Genomic DNA, 21,520 nt, shown 5'->3' with positions numbered 1-21,520 from the left:
TCTGGTAAAGGACAGGCTTCAAGTCACATGAATTGTCGGACAAAACTTCCTTATATGGGTTTAGCTATGCCCCTGGGTATGCATCTTTCTGTGAAAACTAAGCAAAAAACACGTATTTGTTGATGTCTTCAAATTATTGCAGAGAGACATTCAAGCCAGAGATGGGTCCAAGGAAGAAGAATGGGAACTATCTAGGGGTCCCAGGGTGCCCAAAAATATTGAAAATTGGACCGCGGTTTTTGTAATCTACGCCAGTGTATATTGCGAGAGGCATCAGGACAGGGCGGTGGCCATGTTTAAATACATGGATACTATTCGTAGAGCTCACTTAAAGGTTGGTGGGTTCACATGGTTAAATTATGATGAGGAATTCAGGGCTAGACTCAGCATTTTTCCCGACAAACCTTGGGGGGAGGTGGATCAAGAACTATGGTTACAATGGATGTCATATACCCAGACACAGGCAACGACTCATATGGCTAGTGGGTTACCCATAATTTATCGGCCCTTTCTGCAGCGTCCCGCCCAATGGGGGGCTGGTGTTTTGGGGAGGGGACAATTGCCGGCAGCAGGCACCTGTTGGAATTTCAACCGAGGTATCTGCACCAGGCAATTTTGTCGATTTAAACATGAGTGCTCGCAATGTGGGGGGAGACATGCCCTTACTCAATGTCTCACGAACCAGACTGTCGAGGATCCAGGGAGGGGTCAGAGAGTCAGAGGGTCTTTTCCCCCAGTTATTCCAAAAGGCTCCTACTCCAGTTAATTTGCAGTCCATGTTGGCTTGGCTGGAGCTTTATACTGATGCAGATGGGGCTTCCAAATTATTTTGGGGTTTTACTGTTGGTTTTAAAATATGTTATCAGGGGCCACGTTGCCATCGATGGGCTGATAATTTAAAATCTGCCAAGGAACTACCCCATATTGTCCAGCAAAAACTGGATAAGGAATTGCAAGCCGGTAGAATAGTGGGCACCTTTCATCAGCTTCCTTTACCAAATCTGATTGTCTTCCCTTTGGGTGTTGTTCCTAAAAATGTGGTAGGCGAATTTCGGTTAATACATCACTTGTCGTGGCCGGAGGGTCAATCAGTTAATGATTTCATCTCCCCTAATGACGCTAATGTGTCCTATACTACTGTGGATGATGCTTTACGTTTGGTGCGATTGGCTGGAATGGGTGCGGAGCTTGCAAAATGTGATGTTCAGTCCACTTTTCGTTTGCTGCCTATTCACCCATCAGATTTTGAGCTGTTAGGCATGTTCTTTAATGGTGCATTCTATGTGGATCGAGTACTGTTTGTCATTATTTGGGCGATTTTATGTTCATTGGATGGGCAAAGCAGGATCAATGTAGCAGAGTTTTACACATTTTTCAGGATATGGCGTCAAATTTTGGTGTTCCATTAGCTCCTGAGAAGACAGAAGGCCCCTCTACCAAACTTACCTTTTTGGGGATAGAAATTGACACTGACGACATGATGGCTCGTTTACTAGCAGCTAAGGCGGATGAAATCAGGTCTTTTTTGTTGGAAGTGATAGACAGGAAGAAACTTGAACTAAGACAGGTACAGCGTTTGCTGGGGTACTTGAACTTCGCCTGTAGGGTGGTCAGGGCTGGTAGGACATTTTGCAGGAGACTGGGTATGGCTATGTCTGGAGCTTATCTTCCCCACCACAAATTTAGACTGACTAAAGCCATCAAAGATGACCTGTTGATTTGGCTTAAGTTCCTGGACGAATTTTTATTGAAGATGATACAATCTGGCAGATACAAATATTCTAAGATGTGTCTGGGGCTCATGGCTTTGGTCTCTTTTGGGAAAGTCGTTGGTGTGCGGAGAGTTGGCCTAAGCAGTGGCTGCATCAGGGACTTAGTATTGCCTTTCTAGAGTTTTTTCCCCTCATTGTTGCCTTGTTGATCTGGGGTGAAGAGTTCAGAGACACATGTGTGCTATTTCATATCGGCAATATGTTGGTGGTGCATCTTATCAATAGACAAAGGGCTAAGGATTTACGTGTACTGAAGCTTTTGAGATATTTTATGTTACATAGTCTCCGCCTCAATATTGTTTTTAGAGCAAGACACATTCCAGGTGTTAATATTGCAATCGCAGACTCTTTGTCTCGCTTTAATTGGCAGACATTCCGCACTTTGGCACCAGGGGCGGACAGCTGCAAAACTGCGATTCCTCAGACATCTGGGCACTGGGGGATTGAGGATCATCGAGTTGGTTGAACAATCCATTGCTCCTTCCACCAGACGCAGTTATCGCCAGGCTTGGTCTGAGTTTTTATGTTATGTTAAGTCTCAGAATGTTTCAGGTGTATTGGTTGGTGACGAAGGTTTCATGTTGCAGTTTGTCTTATCCTTGATGGATAAGGGCTTATCTCATACGACCGTTGCTGGTAAACTTTCTGGTATTTCATTCTATGGACAATTGTTGTGGGGGCTGGAATTAGGGGGGGGCGTTTTGTTGCGGCGTATGTTAAAAGGTTTTAGTAGAGAGAGGGTTCATTCCTTGTCTTTACGTGAGCCCTTAACTTTTACACTTTTGCAGAAATTATTGTTACATTTGCCAAATTGTTGTTATTATGGGTGGGAGGTTACACGTTTAAGACTCTGTATGATTTGGTTGTTTTTCGGGGGCATTTAGAGTGTCCGAATTGCTGGGCTTGCGAGGTCAATTGGGAATGCAGACTAGTGATATTCACTTTCATCAGGGGTCTTTGCGGATTTTGCTAAAAAAATCAAAAACTGATCAATTGGGCAAGGGTACATGGATTCACTTGCAGGGTAGTGGTGTGAAGGGTTGCTGTCCTTTGGGAATATGGGGGTCATTCCTGAAGTCTACTGATTTCCATCAAGGGGTGATATTTTGTCATTGTAATGGAGACATATTTACCTGTGATCATCTCCTAGCAGTATTAAGGAAAGCTTTGATACGGGTGGGACGAAACCCCTTATCATTTGGTACACATTCTTTTAGAATCGGGGCTGCCACTTAAGCTTCTGGAATGGGTTTCGATTGGGAGGATATCAAACTAATTGCTAGATGGAAATCAGACTGCTGTTCTCGTTATGTCAGGAAATGGTTTGTATGTGGTATTTGTACATCTACCTGCCTAATTTTGTTCTTTCTTGCCTTAGTCGAGTAAACTCTCTACCAAGTAAAATGCAGACACTCTTTTGTAAAATGGTCAGCTTCATTTGCAGAACGGCAGATTTGCAGACGGGCTCTTGGCCTTCACAGCAAGGGTCATGAATTTTTTTGGGAAGGGTTTGGGTGGGATGAAATGGGGGGATCTATTTGCTTTGCTGTCTAAATTGTCACAGGAGAGGGGTTTTCCTGATTTATTGATCATCCGTTAAGTAGAAAATGATCTGGTAAGTTTATCTGGTTTAACGCTGTTGAAACAAATGAAATTGGATTTGGCGGTCATAAAGGACAATTGGTCGAGTACATCGTTGGTTTGGACTGAATTTATTTATCGTCATCATTGGAGGGGGGCCCGCAGTCATGTTGCTTTGGAGAAAGCTCGGAGGAAACTTAACCGTGCCATGAAAAAATGTTGTACTCCTATGGGTATCAAAGTATTGGCTCATGAACACATCACAGGTGTTGAATAACATCTTTTTAGGGAGGATGGTGGGCACCTGTCTCAGATAGGTCAAGCATACTATCTGATGGAATTGAAGGATCTGCTGGCGGGTTTTTGGGGGGTAAATCGGTGGTGTGATATCAATAACAAATAACCTTGTTTCTGAGCAAGAAGAGTGGGGCCAGGAAAACTCTTTGGTTTTCCTGGGTGGCGTTTTTTGGGGTCTGGTCGGTCTAGAGCAGGCTTATCTTTTCCCTCTGGGGTGGGGGGAGGGTAGGCGGAAAGATGGGTAAGGAAAAGACAAAGAGGAAGAAAAATGGAAATGTTGGGTTTGTACAGTATTTGGGTGTTTTTGATAATTTATTTATTTTATTTTATTTTTTCCATTTGTAAGGCGCGACAGCTACCCAAGAAGGGTTTCTCGGCGCCGAAGTATTGTTGGGAATGTTTTTGATTATATATTTATGGGGAAAAACGTTTGGATTTTTGATAATGTTTTATTTCTCTCTTGTGACACAAATGTTGCATTAAGAAGGAGTATTCTGTTTTGCCTGTCCTAATAAAGTGACCTTTTCTGCTAAGGATAACAAGGTGTGGATTGTTGTTATTGCGGGAAGGGACCCAGGGGGAACCTGGCGCGAGCAGGTGTCCCCCTGGGGATATTCGCGCGATGGAACAATCCATCGGAGCACGATTGGTTGGGAGGGCAGTAGGGGCGGGAGTTAGGGAGGGCTAGGCCGTTCGAGGGGCAGGAACGCCTCACTGTGAGGTGACACGGCAGCCAGCGTTTTTGTTGATCTAACCCATTTATCCCCTTTTGTTTTTTAATTTGTGTTTTTTGTTTGTCCTAAAAAAAAAACATATATATATATATATATATATATATATATATATATATATATATATATATATATTACCTACTGGCGGTCGCCAGTAGGTATATATAGTTAGGATTTTTTCTCTATGGGTTTTTTGAAAATTCTATGTCTAATAACTTTGGCGTTTGTGGACGGAATTGGCTGAAATTTTCAGGAAAATGGCACATTTTGTTTCTGAGCAGCCCTTGAAAATTTGGGGGGGGTTCGTCCAGTGGGGGCCGAGAAAAAAGGGGGGTCCCAAAACGTGTTTTTAACATTGAGTTTTCCATAGGGCGGTTGGCCTCACTTTTAGCCCGAACGGCTGAATGGATTTGCACGAAACTTGGCAAAATTGTAGGGACTGGTAGCCCGATGTGCCTTTTGTAGGTCTCAATATATGTGCTCCAGTGGATTTTGAGAAATTAACGTTTAAAAAAAGATATATATCTGTAACAGCGGACCAGTTAGCGCACTGGTTCGCGGACTTTTCGCGCAACGGAGCTTTGTGAAGCGAAGCTGATTGGTTCTCTGGCGTCTGTCAACATTCCAAAAAGTCCGTAGCGGCCGCCATCTTGTCTCTCGGTAGGATCGAGAGACAAGAGGAGGCCAAAGCGAAGGGGCAAATGACCATAAGGGGGAATAGTAGATCCTCGCTGACCCCCTAGGTTTGATGTGGAGGTTTTAAAAGGGCCCCGCGGGGCAAAAAAAAAAAATTATAATAATAATCTTACGGCTGAATGGATTTGCACGAAACTTGGCAAAATTGTAGGGACTGGTAGCCCGATGTGCCTTTGCTAGGTCTCAATATATGTGCTTCAGTGGATTTTGAGAAATTAACGTTCAAAAAAAGATATATATCTGTAACAGCGGACCGCTTCGCGTACTTTTCGCGTTACGGAGCTTTGCGAAGCGAAGCTGATTGGCTCTCCGGTGTCTGTAAACATTCCAAACAGTCCGTAGCGGCCGCCATCTTGTCTCTCGGTAGGATCGAGAGACAAGAGGAGGCCAAAGCGAAGGGGCAAATGACCATAAGGGGGCATAGTAGATCCTCGCTGATCCCCTAGGTTTGATGTGGAGGTTTTAAAAGGGCCCCGCGGGGCAAAAAAAATAAATAATAATAATAATCGAACGGCTGAATGGATTTGCACGAAACTTGGTAAAATATTAGGGACTGGTAGCCCGATGTGCCTTTGCTAGGTCTCAATATATGTGCTTCAGTGCATTTTGAGAAATTAACGTTCAAAAACAAGATATATATCTGTAACAGCGCTCCGCTTCGCGGAGATAAAATTATATCTGTATTACGTAGCTGTTGCTAACACCAGTTAGCGACGGCTAGTAGGAGATAGCGACCATCTTGGGCCCCACTTTGCATGTGAGTGATATTTATCACTAATGACATGCAAAGTGGGCATGCCAAGATGTTAGCGACTGGAAACAGTCGCTAACATCGCTATCTCCTATTATCAACTTTTGGAAATATTCGAGATAAGCGCGAATATCTCCAAAAAGTAACAGCTGCCCTGAGCAGTTCTTAGCCATGTTATCCAATGGGAGGTGGATAACATGGCTAAGAGCATTAGCTCGGTAATGCATGAATATCGCGGAGTTTTCAGCGATATTAATGCATTGCGCTCGTTTTTTATCGTATTTGCGATAAACCTTGATAATAGCAAGGTTTATCTGCGATAATTTCTGACGGTAAAAAAATCTTTGCAATGCATCGTTAGGGATAAATATCGCTTAACTTTGGTAATATGCCCCAACGTCTGTTAACGTTCGATTCGAAGGAAATCAGGAATTGTTGAAAAACATTGTGTGCGCCATCTTGTCTTTTTTCAAATGCCACACTTTTGTCGTGCACGGCAGCCATTTTAGATGCCTTGACCAGATCCACTCTGTGCACGCTGTCGATCCTTAGCATGGCTCCCCACCCTCGCAAGCATCTCCCCCAGGCAGTGGTCACCCCCGCTCTCTGTTTTATGCATGGGTAATAAACCTCCCCCCATCTGCGCTGTTCTTCCCTGAGAATCACACCCTGTGCCCGCCCGACACCTCCCTTTCGCCCTATTCACTACCGCACCCTCTGACACTCCTTTTCCTCTGTGTCCGATTGTCCAGGCCGGTCCTAGGCTATCAGCTAGCCCTGCAGATGTAGTTTATGGCCACAGCTGTAAAGAATCACCCCTCTTCAAAGGAGTTATAGTAGATCAAGGCCCACACTCGATGAGATCCGTCACAGCAGAAGCGTTGCTATTATCTGAAAACCATCCTGTATTGTGATTGGGGAGGGGACCGAGCGTGAAGCGGAAGATTCCAGGGATGACTCTTTGTACATCAAAGTTTTTACAATTATGTGTCACATTAAAAATATATAGCACTCCGACAAAGTAGTAAGATTATAAAACTTTAATAATTTATAAATATATACAAGAAAACAAAAATAGTAATAACATATAAACATTTTTAGAGAAAAACAACGAAGTAGCGGTCGGCTGTGCGAATAGTCCCAACGCAGCACAACGTCCAGATTTCCGGCGTGGGGCGTCGCGGGGGGTGGGTGATCAGTAGCAAACTGTTGTGCGAATAGTTCCAAGGCAGCAGAACGCGCCGAAATCTAGATGACACAAAAGTGATGTCTAGTAAGTTGCCACCCAGCAAATAATGGCGTGGGGCGTCGCGGGAGGTGGGTCATCAGTAGCAAACTGTTGTGCGAATAGTTCCAAGGCAGCAGAACGATGGCACCAAGGTGATGTCCAGTAAGTTGCCGCACTGGTTTTGGTATCCTACAATGCTGCTCCGAATAACGGCGTGGAGCGCCCCGGGGGAGGCGGCGTGAACGGGCCTCTCCAGGTGGAGTCTCGTCTGTTGTAGTGGGGCGCCCCTTTACCGTTTCAGTTGCCATTGCGTCCGCTTTTGGTCCACTGTGTCAAAATCCGCCATTCAGCTGAGTTGCGCCCACTCTTGCGGTGCAGCGATAGGCGGCTGTCACAGGACTCTCAAAATGGCGGCAGGCTGTTTCCTTTTTGGGCCTGGTCCACTGAAATGGCCCTGGGACACCTTGGAAATCGGACGCTTGTCTGCTAGGTCTTGGACCCCATTCTCGAAAGCGTCCCCTCCGCCTTGAGAATTCATCAAAAGTTTTGGGGGCCCCGACTCCTGCAGGCTTCTGGTGGGGAGCGGCTGCCATGATTGCTCGCGGAATGACCACGACGGAGCTACGAGATGGTGGTGCTCTCATGGTGACGCCAGCTTCAGTCTGAAACATCCAGAAACAAGGTGGGGCTTTCATCGTTTGGGGGGAAAAAAAAGTTTTCATCCAATGAAAAGTGTTGTTTTTAGGTCATATGATCAAGCCTTCCATCATTAGGAAACCAAAAGTAAAATGAACCAATGAAAAGTTTTATAAACAAGTCACATGACCTGTTATGCGGCATAGGGTATAAAATGCGGAGAAAATACGTTGGCACGTGAGGCGGCGTCAGTAGCGGACCGATGTGCGAATAGGCCGAAGGCAACACAACGCGCCAAGATCCGGATGGCATCGAGGTGGTGTCATAGTTGAGAGTTCTGAGCAGCGGTTGTAACACTGTCTGAAGCTTATTTGCAGCTGCTGCAGCTTCACTACGCGCCAAGATCCGGATGGCACCGAGGTGGTGTGTAGGAAGTTGCCGCACTGGTGTGGCCATCCTACAATGCTGAAAGTCGGCGTGGGGCGCCCCGTTGGCCTGTGAGTTTGCGTCAGTAGTGGACCGATGTGCGAATAGGCCGAAGGCAGCAAAACGCGCCAAGATCCGGATGGCACCGAGGTGGTGTCTAGTAAGTTGTCGCACTTCTGTGGCCATCCTACAATGTTGAAAGTCGGCGTGGGGCGCCCCGTTGGCCTGTGAGATGGTGTCAGTAGCGGACTGATGTGTGAATGGGGCCAAAGGCAGCGCAACAATATTTTCTACTATATTTCCGGTGTAGAAGAGACCACAAGGCGCTGAGATGCCAAGATCCGGATGGCACCGAGGTGGTGTGTAGCAAGTTGCCGCACTGGTGTGGCCATCCTACAATGCTGAAAGTCGGCGTGGGGCGCCCCGTTGGCCTGTGAGATGGCGTCAGTAGCGGACCGATGTGCGAATAGGCCGAAGGCAGCACAACGCGCCAAGATCCGGATGTCACCGTGGTGGTTTCATAGTTGAGAGGCACTTCATCTGCAGTGGGGCGCCGAGATCCGGATGGCACCGAGGTGATGTCTAGCAAGTTGCTGTACTGGTGTGGTCATCCTACAATGCTGAAACTCGGCGTGGGTCGCCCCATTAGCCTGTGAGATGGCGTCAGTAGCGGACCGATGTGCGAATAGGCCGAAGGCAGCACAACGCGCCAAGATCCGGATGTCACCGTGGTGGTTTCATAGTTGAGAGGCACTTCATCTGCAGTGGGGCGCCGAGATCCGGATGGCACCGAGGTGATGTCTAGCAAGTTGCTGTACTTGTGTGGTCATCCTACAATGCTGAAACTCGGCGTGGGTCGCCCCATTAGCCTGTGAGATGGCGTCAGTAGCGGACCGATGTGCGAATAGGCCGAAGGCAGCACAACGCGCCAAGATCCGGATGTCACCGTGGTGGTTTCATAGTTGAGAGGCACTTCATCTGCAGTGGGGCGCCGAGATCCGGATGGCACCGAGGTGATGTCTAGCAAGTTGCTGTACTTGTTTGGTCATCCTACAATGCTGAAACTCGGCGTGGGTCGCCCCATTAGCCTGTGAGATGGCGTCAGTAGCGGACCGATGTGCGAATAGGCCGAAGGCAGCACAACGCGCCAAGATCCGGATGTCACCGTGGTGGTTTCATAGTTGAGAGGCACTTCATCTGCAGTGGGGCGCCGAGATCCGGATGGCACCGAGGTGATGTCTAGCAAGTTGCTGTACTTGTGTGGTCATCCTACAATGCTGAAACTCGGCGTGGGTCGCCCCATTAGCCTGTGAGATAGCTGTTCTTTGGATTTGGGCCTGGCTCGTCTGCTGTAGTGGGGCGCCCCTTTACCGTTTCAGTTGCCATTCAGCTGAGTTTCGGCTGCTCTTGATGCTACAGCGACAGGCGGCTGCAACAGGACTCTCAAAATGGCGGCCTGTTCTTTGGATTTGGGCCTGGTCCACTAAAATGGCCCTGGGACACCTTAGAACTCGGACGCTCGATTTTTTTTTCCTTTCCTGTACATGCAAAAAAAGGTAAATGCCCGGTACGTTACACGCTTCATCTGCCACGATGAACTCTCCAGAGGAACCGAAAAAAAATATAGTTGTGGTAACTATACCATGCATCGTCATATGGAGAGGTGGCACCAATTAATTATAGTGCTGCATAAAAGAGAGATTTGGAGGAGAACCCCTGACCTGCTAGTACATTCATCAAAGAAGTGGCACTGAGAGCTTCAGAGGCAAGGGAAACGGTCCCAAATATTTAGAAGAACTTTGGAAAGATTAAAATGACATGTTTAGATTGTGGCAAATTAATTTCATGTGGACAGATGAGTGTTACTCTAATAAATACAGCATATGAACATCATCATAGTCGATGGTTGGTAGAGACATTTTGACTATATCCTGGACCTGCCCGTCCTCGCCCAAAATGGCGCCAGAATAAATGGGACTCGTAACTCCTTGTTGTGTACTGGTTGCAGAACCTTGAAATCACGAGATACGTATGCAGTTTTGAAGCAAATGGCGGGCGGGGACGAGAATTGATTGAATATTTCGACATCCCTATTGATATTAAGTTCTGATGTGTTATTGATTACTGTACTGTTGAAAGTTCGAATTAACGTCACCCATGGTACTTGCCCGCAAATGTATATCTAGATCATTTTATTGTAACTGGCCCTGTCGTATTTTAATTATAAAATGTACGTCCACCGATTCCGTAACTGTTAGACACCTTAGTTCTTGCAACGTAATGGCCCGCCCGTTACGTTCCTCTACAGTGTAAATGTCTATTCATCATATACGATTACAGTTTGCTCCGTGGCCGGCCCACGTGGTTATAGGCTCGTATTTGTATAATGAAATTTTCACAATAAAGGTTTTTAAAAGAAAACATGGTAGTAGTATATACATTGGTAAAGTTTTTAATAATAGTCACTGTTTTAGAATCATTAAAAGGCAAGTGAAATAAAGCAGACCAATTACATGAAGGGTAAAAGGTATAATACGAAGGAACGCAGTAAAGATAAATGGTCAAGGGCTGTTGTGTTTTCTATTCCTGCAACATAAAGTGATCGATAAGAATCTCATATTCAGGCGTATCGGCGACTAAGACAGCAGGTCGACCCTCTTTTGCTCAACGGCTCCGTCATGGGACGAAGAAACGCTCTTTTTCTCGAAAAAAGAATATATTTTACTTGCAGGACAGTTGTAAAATTTCCGGGAAAGTACATTAGCCTGGAACATTATAACATATATTTAAGAAAAAATAATGTTCGGAAGTAATGAAAAGCGTAATTTTTAGGTCATATGACCAAGCCTTTCATCATTACAATAAGAAAAGTAAAATGAACCAATGAAAAGTTTTATTAACAAGTCACATGACTTGTTATGCTTACGTTACGCGCTGCGCGCCCCGGATGACTTCCGGATGCGCTAACGCGGCGCGTCATATGACGCATTACGCGACAACGCAGGTACAGAATATAGTCAAAATGTCTCCACCAACCAGCGGTCGGAACACAACCCCTTTCAGCAGGCTAAATAGTTCTGTTAAATGACAACAGAAGGGACAGGCAACAAGAACCATCAGTCAAAGAGGGGAGGGCTAGTTCTTCTCTACCGGGTTACATTGGGGCGCTACCGGAACTGATCGAATTGGTAGTCTACAGTGTTTCTGGATGTTTCAGACTGAAGCTGGGGTTAGCATGAGAGCAGCACCATTTCGTAGCTCCGTCGTGGTCATTCCGCAACCAATCATGGCAGCCGTTCTTTATCGTTATTTTGGGCGGGGTGGGTGGCGGAGCCGAGCTGTTTTGCAGCCATCATTGTGTGGAGTTCAGTTCATCTCACTAGTTTTGTATTTGTCATGAGGGGTTGTTCCTAATGTTTCTATTTTAGCGAGGTCAAAAAGAGATCCCATTAGTGGCCTACTGATTTTGCTCGATTCCTTTTCTTTTTTTTTACACGATTTTTCGTTATCTGCAAAGACTAAACAGAGTATTGCGACTCTGTGTTTGTTTGTAAATAGAGAATGAACCAAAGAGAACTAATTCTAAAACAGTAAATACTTGGATAACAATGAATCAAATGGAGAGAGAAGCAGGCACGACGGATTACAATGGGGGCAAAGACCTGCGTTAACTACCTTTCACTATCTGCAAAGAGAGAGTACTCCTAATAGAAATGAGGGGGGGGGGCACCATTCAAAGCAGATCAGTGTGCATAAACACGAAAATGTTTTCACTTACCACGTACTTGACATTCGACAGCTTATGATATTTGCTATTAAAAAACCATTGAAATTCACTGAAAAAACCATAGGTTATAGACCATATATAGTTAGGAATTAGCATTTACAAAACCTTGAAAATTCACTGAAAAAACCATAGGTTATAGACCATATATAGTTAGGAATTAGCATTTAAAAAACCTTATTTTACTCACACAAAACCATTGAAATTCCATATATAGTTAGTTGCACTAACTATATATCGCGCACCTGCAATCCACTGCTGATGATGTCACATATTACATCATTCATGACATGGTCAGTGACATCACTGATGACATCACTGATGACATCACTGATGACATCACTGATGACAACATCCAGTGACTGTATGTTTCTGTAAAGTTAAAATGTGTCTTACATATTGAAGAATGAGTGGAAGTATAAGTGTCTGGACAAAGGATTTAGTAGGTGCATGACTGAATGCATGAGTGAGTGATTAAATGTGTCTCACTGAGTGCATGGGTTAGTGACTAAAGTGTCTTAATTTGTGCATCATTATGTCTGTTGTTCTGTAAACTGCTGCATGTTTTGATCAGTAGCTATATGATTAACTATATGGGTTACTGATTGATTGTCCAAGTATTTGTATGGGAGACTGAGTGTGTGTGTGGCTGGCTGGGAGGTGTGTGACTCTGTGCAGATCAATGTGTACTTGTATCAATGATTGTATAACAAGGTAAGTATGTGTTAGTATATGTTTGAAAATGTAAGGTGCTCTATGTTTAACTGTATAGACAAGAAAATGGAAGTGTCATTGATTCTTTACAGGACTGACTAGGTGTGTGAGTAACTCCATGGATGAGTGGCAGACTGTGAGTGTCTGTATAGGTGTATGAGTGCATATGATAGTGTTGTAAAGATGAGTGATTGTATGTATGAATGATAGTATGGGTGAATGAGTGAAGGTGTGTGTAGACGTAGGAATCAGTGAGTGCGTATGTAGTAACTAGTATTGGTGTGTCAATGGTTTCAAAAATTATATTCTGTATTTAACACTGGGTGAAACAGAGGTTATATTAAAATGTGAGGAGATGCATTGTATTGTCACATGAATGATATCATCAGTGATGTGGTCATTGATGTCAAATGAGATGTCATCAGTGATGTCATCAGTGATGTCATTTGAGATGTCATCAGTGATGTCATCAGTGATGTCACTGACCATGTCATGAATGATGTAATATGTGACATCATCAGCAGTGGATTGCAGGTGCGCGATATATAGTTAGTGCAACTAACTATATATGGAATTTCAATGGTTTTGTGTGAGTAAAATAAGGTTTTTTAAATGCTAATTCCTAACTATATATGGTCTATAACCTATGGTTTTTTCAGTGAATTTTCAAGGTTTTGTAAATGCTAATTCCTAACTATATATGGTCTATAACCTATGGTTTTTTCAGTGAATATATATATATATATATATATATATATATATACATAAATATATAAAGTAAAAAAAAAGGATGTCACGTCACTTTAGGGCGGGTAACAGTTTTTAGGTTTTGCCTTAGCCATGCGTACGAAGTACGCATGCGCTAGCAAAACCTCTTGATTTCTATGTGGGGTGATGACCCGCCTCTGCCTATCATTGGCTAGCTCCATAAATGGAGGCTAGCCATTGGGAGGCAGAGGCTGTCAATCGCGCTTTCTTTCGAAAACGCGATTCGGGGGCGTTTCTGGTGCTTTTTTTAAGCCCCGCCCCTTTGTCCCGGGCCGTGCTGCCATTGGCTGCCGGCCCGGGACACCCCCGTGACGTCATTCCCGGGCCGTGCTGTGATTGGCTGGCCAGCCCGGGACCTGACTTGTTTTTCATTTTCTGCACTGTTTATACTATAGTGAAAAGCAGGATTTGGGGAACATTTCTGACAACAAAAAATTACGCTGTCATGCGGCTGTGACTTTTACTCTACAATCACATCTGCGTCTCGTGTCTCAATCCCTCTCTATGGCTTCCGTGTCGCATGTAGGGACGGCTCCAATATCAGCGTAGCCACCGCCCCTCAACCCCACTTTTACACGTGTGCGCCGCCAGGCGTGTGGGTCCTTGTCCGGGCTGTCCCGAGCTATGCAGCGCTGTACTCCTACTCCTGAGCCTTTGGTGCGCGTGACGTTGGTACACCCAGTTTACATGTTGCATGGCTGGCTTTGGGTGCAGTGAGGTGCAAATAGCGGACATATGGGCGACGGTGCACAAGGGTGCAGGCTCGAGCATCACTTACTGAGAGAGTCGTTCATAGCTGCGGGCTGCAGCCAGGCTGGGCACGCGCCGGCCGCTGGCACTGCCCTGGGCACCCAGACAGCCGGGCACACGCTCCTCGAGGCCGTCAGTCCAGGAGCCCCCGGGCTAGCACGGGTTACAGCACTGGAGGATAGTAAGGGGCGGGCCCGAGGGCCGCGATTGGTGGGAAGTTTGCAGCGGGGCGGGGGCTCGCCGCGCCGCTCTGGTCCCCAGCATCACACACACAAAGCCTGCGGGTAAAGTGCTGCTGCCGCCCGGGACTGAGTGCCGCAGCCCCTCGGTGCACGTCCACCCCCGCCCCGGTGCAGCCGAGCCCCGCAGCCCGCGCTCCGGACCCGCAGCCCTGCCTGCAGCCCCCGAGGCCGGCGCGCGGAGCGGAGCAGCCTCCTGTCCGGCCGGCCGTGGCTGCCCGTGGACCCCGCTGTTGGCGCGGAGGCAGCGCCGCCCCGGGGAGGCCGATCCGGGGTCCGTGCAGCCCCCGCAGGTAGCCGCCCTTGGATTTACCGCCCCCGCCATGGCCCAGTGAAGGATCCCGGGACCGAGCCCGCGCCGCACAAGGTGAGTCTGCCTGGAGCGGGGTGCGCCGCGATCCGCCGCCCCGAGCAGGACCGATGCTCGCCGCGCTGCAGGCGCTGTCTGCCGGGCAGGGCGTTACTGGTGATTTCAGCCCTCGGGCAGTGCAACCGGTGGATCTGATGGTGCCGGGCAGTGTATCACTGGTGACTTCAGCCCTCGGAGCAGTGCTCGCTTGTGCAAGCAGTGAGTCTGATGCTGCGGGGCAGTGCTCGCTTGTGCAACCGGTGGACCTGGTGCCGCAGGGCAGGGCATTACTGGTGATTTCAGCCTTCGGGGCAGTGCTCGCTTGTGCAAGCAGTGGATCTGATGGTGTCGGCAGTGTATTACTGGTGACTTCAGCCCTCGGGGCAGTGCTCGCTTGTGCACGCAGTGTATCTGGTGCTGACGGGCATTGCTCGCGTGTGCAAGCAGTGGATCTGGTGCTGCCGGGCAGTGCTTTAATGCTGACTTCAGCCCTCGGGCAGTGCTCGGTTGTGTAAACAGTGGATCTGCTGCTGGGCAGTGTTTTATTGACGTCTGTCCTTGGGGCAGTATTCGCTTGTGCAAGCAGTGGTTCTGGCGCTGCCGGCAGTGCATTAATGTTCATGTCTGCCCTTGGGGCAGTTCTAGCTTGTGCAAACAGGGTATCTGGCCCTGTGAGGCAGTATATTACCGGTGGCTTCTGGTCTCAGGCAGTGCTTGCTTGAGCAAGAAGTGGATGTGGTGCTACCGGGCAGTGCATTACTAGTGACTTCTGTCTGCTCTGGGGCAGTGCTCGCTTGTGCAAAGAGTGGTTCTGGCGCTGTCGGGCAGGACATTACTGGTGACTTCTGTCTGCTCTGGGGCAGTGCTCGCTTGTGCAAAGAGTGATTCTGGCGCTGTCGGGCAGGGCATTACTGGTGACTTCTGTCTGCTCTGGGGCAGTGCTCGCTTGTGCAATGAGTGGTTCTGGCGCTGTCGGGCAGGGCATTACTAGTGACTTCTGCCTGCTCTGGGGCAGTGCTCGCTTGTGCAAAGAGTGGTTCTGGCGCTGTCGGGCAGGGCATTCCTGGTGACTTCTGTCTGCTCTGGGGCAGTGCTCGCTTGTGCAAAGAGTGGTTCTGGCGCTGTCGGGCAGGGCATTACTGGTGACTTCTGTCTGCTCTGGGGCAGTGCTCGCTTGTGCAAAGAGTGGTTCTGGCGCTGTCGGGCAGGGCATTACTGGTGACTTCTGTCTTCTCTGGGGCAGTGCTCGCTTGTGCAAAGAGTGGTTCTGGCGCTGTTGGGCAGGGCATTACTGGTGACTTCTGCCTGCTCTGGGGCAGTGCCCGCTTGTGCAAAGAGTGGTTCTGGCGCTGTCGGGCAGGGCATTACTGGTGACTTCTGTCTGCTCTGGGGCAGTGCTCGCTTGTGCAAAGAGTGGTTCTGGCGCTGTCGGGCAGGACATTACTGGTGACTTCTGTCTGCTCTGGGGCAGTGCTCGCTTGTGCAAAGAGTGGTTCTGGCGCTGTCGGGCAGGGCATTCATGGTGACTTCTGTCTGCTCTGGGGCAGTGCTCGCTTGTGCAAAGAGTGGTACTGGCGCTGTCGGGCAGGGCATTACTGGTGACTTCTGTCTGCTCTGGGGCAGTGCTCGCTTGTGCAAAGAGTGGTTCTGGCGCTGTCGGGCAGGGCATTACTGGTGACTTCTGTCTGCTCTGGGGCAGTGCTCGCTTGTGCAAAGAGTGGTTCTGGCGCTGTCGGGCAGGGCATTACTGGTGACTTCTGTCTTCTCTGGGGCAGTGCTCGCTTGTGCAAAGAGTGGTTCTGGCGCTGTCGGGCAGGGCATTACTGGTGACTTCTGCCTGCTCTGGGGCAGTGCCCGCTTGTGCAAATAGTGGTTCTGGCGCTGTCGGGCAGTTCATTACTGGTGACTTCTGTCTGCTCTGGGGCAGTGCTCGCTTGTGCAAAGAGTGGTTCTGGCGCTGTCGGGCAGGGCATTCCTGGTGACTTCTGTCTGCTCTGGGGCAGTGCTCGCTTGTGCAAAGAGTGGTACTGGCGCTGTCGGGCAGGGCATTACTGGTGACTTCTGTCTGCTCTGGGGCAGTGCTCGCTTGTGCAAAGAGTGGTACTGGCGCTGTCGGGCAGGGCATTACTGGTGACTTCTGCCCCCAGGTATAGCTCGCTTGTGCAAAGAGTGGTTCTGGCGCTGTCAGGCAGGGCATTCCTGGTGATTTGCGTTGCGAGTGATTTCTCCCAGTGACTGCACGTTAAGTGGCTTCCCCACGTGCAGTGAACTTTTAGTTGGTTCATTTCTCGGGCAGTAGCACATCTTAGGCGGCTTGTGCTCTCGGCTGTACTCCTGTGGTGGCTGCTTTTTAGATTTTGCCTACGCAATGCGTACGAAGTACGCATGCGCTAGCAAAACCTCTTGAGTTCTATGTGGGGTGATGACCCGCCTCTGTCTATCATTGGCTAGCTCCATAAATGGAGGCTATCCATTGGGAGACAGAGGCTGTCAATCGCGCTTTCTCTTGAAAACGCGATTCGGGGGCGTTTCGCGGTGTTTTTTTAAGCCCCGCCCCTTTGTCCCGGGCCGCGCTGCGATTGGCTGCCGGCCCGGGACACCCCTGTGACGTCATTCCCGGGCCGCGCTGTGATTGGCTGGCCGGCCCGGGACCTGACTTGTTTTTCATTTTCTGCACTGTTTATACTATAGTGAAAAGCAGGATTTGGGGAACATTTCTGACAACAAAAAATTACGCTGTCATGCGGCTGTGACTTTTACTCTACAATCACATCTGCGTCTCGTGTCTCAATCCCTCTCTATGGCTTCCGTGTCGCATGTAGGGACGGCTCCAATATCAGCGTAGCCACCGCCCCTCAACCCCACTTTTACACGTGTGCGCCGCCAGGCGTGTGGGTCCTTGTCCGGGCTGTCCCGAGCCATGCAGCGCTGTACTCCTATACCAGTTTTATCTTCCGTTCGCAAGTCCGAGCCCTTCCTTTATGTTTCAAGCCTTCGACAATCGTGCCAACAAACCATAACAAAAGAAACGCGCATTTGTCTCCTCCACGTGACGTCAGCCAATCACAGCACGGCCCGAAGTCCCGCCCCCCGCAGCCCGGGAGACAGGAGAACAACCATGGTGGGCGCTCTGCCGGGCTCCCGTGAGCTGAGGGAGCCTGGCGGCATCAGAGGCGGGAGAGCCCTGCAGCACCACCACGCCGCCCGTAGTGAGTAGTGCCTCGGCTAATCAGTGTTTTTTTAGGGTTGTACCCTTTTGTCTGTGAGCAGGGCCCCCCTCCCCGTTCCCGCCGGCCCCTCCGCTCGCTGTCCGTGTTCCCCGTTCCCCCCCCCATACCCGCTGTCCGTGTGTGCCCCCTCCCCTTCCCATAGCAGCACCTTAAACTGGGGCAACCTGTCCCCAGCCTGGCTAAGAAAAAACAGCTCCACGAGGCAGTGTAAATGTCAGACGATGCGCTATATAAAAACGGTCTATCCACTCCTTTCTCCCCGTCCACCACCAGTGTTCAGACCCCGCCTCCTCCCACAGACATTGCAGCCTCTCCTGGGAGCAGCTCTTGCTCCTACTAATGGACGTTAATGGGTTTCTCCTCCAGGTCGCGCCTGCATTAGCCCAGCCTGAGCTCTCTGATGGCCGCAGAAATCAGCCAAGGAAAGTGTTTTCCTTTAGAGCCACGGTCCCTGGTTCGATCCGGGGTATTTGCTAACAGCTAACAGATAACACCTCCGTGGCATCTTTCTGGAAGGGGGGGGGGGGGGGAGTTGGTGTTTACTCATTGCACAGGCCCTATGTATTGTACTCTCTAGGGGCTCGCAGTGTGTGGATGGGGGCTCGCAGTGTGTGGGGGGGGCTTGCAGTGTGAGGGGGTGCTCTGTGTGTGGGGGGGCTCGCAGTGTTTGGGGGGCTCTGTGTGGGTGTGTGGGGAGCTCTGTGTGGGGGGGCTCTGTGTGGGGAGGGGCTCTGTGTGGGTGTGTGTGTGGGGGGGCCCTGTGTGTGTGTGTGGGGAGGCTCTGTGTGGGAGGGCTCTCTGTGGGTGTGTGTGTGTGGCATTTGCGAGAGATTCGGCTATTGCCATTGTAAATGACAATGCCATTTATTTATCTGTTTTCAAAACGAACACATAAATAAAAATGTTGTCATTTACAATGCCAATAGCTCTAACTTTTACAAAGGCAAAACCGTTGCATTGTAAATGCTTGTTTCCTTTATTGTTGCTTTCTTTAGGCGCTTTTTGGGGGTCTGGATGGTCTAGAGCGGGCTTATCCTTTCCCTCTGGGGTTGGGGGAGGGTAGGCGGAAAGATGGGTGTGGATTGCTGTTATTGTGCGACGCTACTTATTAACCTGTGCTAACCCACTGGTAGCCCGGCATACAAGCAGTCAGGCTTAACTTAGAGGCAATGTGCAGAGTATTTATGCAGCACACAACAGTAATGAAGTGAAAATACAACACAAGAAAAGTGCCCTTTCCATGTCGGAAAATGTATGTAAAATGTATAATAACCGTAGAGTGCCTTGTAAGCTATCAAAGCTGGTTGCTTACTGCATAAAAAGTGGCACACAACATATTTAAAATAGCGTGCAATCACATTGACTAAATATCTCAAAGCTGTTTTCACTGTGTAGGTTCTTTGGAATCTCAGTCATCACGGAAGGTATAATTAAAATCATTAAATTATACATTTTGTTGAGAAAAGCAATCAATTATTTTCCACTCAGTCTAAAACAACACATACATTGATGGAACCAAATTTTTGATAAATTTAGTAAAAATGAACCATTACAAAAATAGACTTTGTGCTGCCTGACCCATCACTAAGTTAGAACCATTGTTGCCACACATCTCACTTACAGAGCCCCAATTCACATTCCTCTTTGGAGATATTGACTCTGCTCTCCGGAAATCAGTGCTTTGGCCTATTTGCCCAGGAAAGTAGGAGTGTTCTTAGCAATTGGGAACTTAACAAGGATAAGCCATCTGGGAGGGAGACAAGAACAATGGTCAAAATAAAGGACAGCCTTCTTGCTGCCTTTTTTTTTACTTGTAGGTGCCACACATGGCTGACAGGATATGTTCCCATTCATCCTCAGGGCACTCCTACACCTTATGGTACAGGGAGGAGACCTCATCCAAATGAGGTAGCGGTTTAAGGAAATCTAAAGATCTCTCCAATGGAAGAAGGTGCTAAACATTTTGGATTGAGAGCTTCTGGGGATCTTGAAAATAGAGTCTACAATACGTTCTACAAAAGGTGGGGGTCTTAGGTCAAGAAAGTAAACAGTATTGGGTAGGATAAATGCTCCTATCACTGGCTAGTGCATTGTATAAGTCTGGCATCTCAGCAGCATCTCCTAAGAACAATACTTGGGAAGCTCTAAATAAAGGAGGTCCGGCTGGATATAAAAAAAGACTCAGGACTTCGGGTGCCATGGGACTGGAACTGTTCTCCGAGGGTTATGTGGCTTCTTTCCTGTTGCCTCCTCCAGAGACATAAAAAGCAGAATGATCCCTGATTCAAAGAAGGTCCACCTTAGCACAGAGGGCTGGTCATTGTGAGATCCCTGGCTGGAAAGAGAAACGTTGGATAGAACCCCTCATGCAAACAAGCTCTTACCTGGTGCTGTGATGTTCTGTAGGAATGATTTGGAGACACTGTAACAAAAAGCTGGGCGTCACTCTCCTTGGGTAGCATCCTCTAAAATGTTTATGTTCGCAGAAGCTAGGACTGCCAGATTAGGTGAATGGGAAGAGAGAGACAGACAATCTGGTTGCTGAGTGAGTTCTGAGTTTTTCTCAGGTTGCCCAGCTTTGCCTGAAATCACTATCCACTGACTTCCTTCTTTTGATTTAGTGTGACACTGAAATACATATGTACAATACATTTATCAATTTATTCCACATACTACTAGACCCACTTATCTGGAGTATATAAATGAGTTGTTTACTTGTTAGTGCTCAGAACCCCATTTTAAACTTAAATTGACTAGAAGGTTAGATCAAACTACTACGTTGAAAAATAAACAGGTTTACCACCATGCATCATCGTATTACTGTTTTGTTCACCTTTTAATTATACTTTAGATTCACTTAAATCAATTAACTGGCTCGGTGACAAGCTACCATGAACACATTTCACTCAAGAACTAGTTGCATTAACTTGTATCCTTGGAAATAAACATATTTACGTTTAGAGAAAAATACTTTGTAATTTGCATGACACTTATTATCTTTAAATGCTGTTTTGGATTCTTTTCAAATTAATATGTGCCTTGCTTTCAGGTTGAAGTAAGCTGCTGCTGACAATGTTTTCTTATGCAGGTAAGTACTATTATGGCGCCATACTTCTACAAGTAGTTATTACTCTACAACATTGTTCTAATGCCCTTTCTTTTTCTTTTTTGTATGAAACAATATAGAATCCTATTAGGAATCTGCTGAAACTCAGTTTATAGGGCTTCATAAAGAAACACAGGTAAGCGGTAGGAACAACAGAGATGCCTGCTCTCCCCCAACGACTGTGATGGCAAGTGGTGTTCACCACTATCTTTGGGCATGCCTTATGTGCTAGGCCACACCCAAGATGACGCTCTTTCCTATGAGTTTTGTAAATCTCTCTAGAATTTGCTTGTATTTACCCAGGGCCATGGAAACAGCTGACTCATTACCATTTGCTATCAATTATTGTTTAGCGCCTGATAATGATTTAACCCAAACAACATTTTGGGCAGCAATCCTTTTCTAGGGTACCACTTCTACTTGTGAGCTTACAATAACAAAGGTTTTTTTTAAACTGGGCCA

Source organism: Lissotriton helveticus, chromosome 4_1, assembly GCF_964261635.1.
Source record: "Lissotriton helveticus chromosome 4_1, aLisHel1.1, whole genome shotgun sequence".
Lineage (NCBI taxonomy): Eukaryota > Metazoa > Chordata > Amphibia > Caudata > Salamandridae > Lissotriton > Lissotriton helveticus.
This window is presented reverse-complemented; position numbering follows the sequence as displayed.